We start from the raw sequence: 814 nt of genomic DNA, 5'->3' as shown, positions 1-814 counted from the left end.
CCCCTTTATTTGAGGTTGAGGTGAAAATAGTGTTTCCCACCCCGAAAGTGAAAGAAACTGCAGGCGGTAAAGTTTATTGAATATTTTCACGTCGGAATATCCGCAGTCCTGAATGAAAAAAATGCACTCCTTTCTTTTCTCTCCTTTGACATTTCCGTGTGTTCGGTTATACTTTTCATCTTTGACATCGTTTTGGACCACAGTTTTTCATCTGTTACTTTACATGAGCTAGTATGTGTGACTGACAAGGTTAGATACACAGGGATCAACGTTCCGAATAGTCTCTATAGTCTATCTCTTTTGCCTGAAATGCTCTACGATAGGTGTCTTTTGTGGAATCTGTCCTGTTGATAAATTGATAGAGATGATAGAGAATATTCAAGTAGTTGGGACAGTACCCAGTCCAGGTGGTGGCCATGGTTATAACTCTAGCGTGCAGCTGGTGTCTGTTGTGTGCCTATTTATAATCTCATATCCATCAAGAGGTCGCCATCAGTTTAATCAACTCTCACTGCATGCTTAGCGAATGAGTACCTCTGCAAGCTACATATAAGCCACATGAAGGATGAAACAAATCTGACATTTGGTCAGAGATTCATTAGAGACATTCAAACATATGACTGATGTAGAGCTGTATCATGCTGTCATGTTCACTGTCTGGTCTGAACAATTTTTTTTGCTCATCTGTGGTTGAAACAAACAGCTAATGGCATAAACTGTTTTGTTGTAGTTTTTGTTGTTGTTTTTGTATCTTGCTTATTTTATGGTTTAAATTCTTATAGGCTCAGCATGCGGAATTGGCCGCGGCAAAAAC

Source organism: Chanos chanos, chromosome 4 (assembly GCF_902362185.1).
Source record: "Chanos chanos chromosome 4, fChaCha1.1, whole genome shotgun sequence".
In the NCBI taxonomy this organism is placed as follows: domain Eukaryota; kingdom Metazoa; phylum Chordata; class Actinopteri; order Gonorynchiformes; family Chanidae; genus Chanos; species Chanos chanos.
This window is presented reverse-complemented; position numbering follows the sequence as displayed.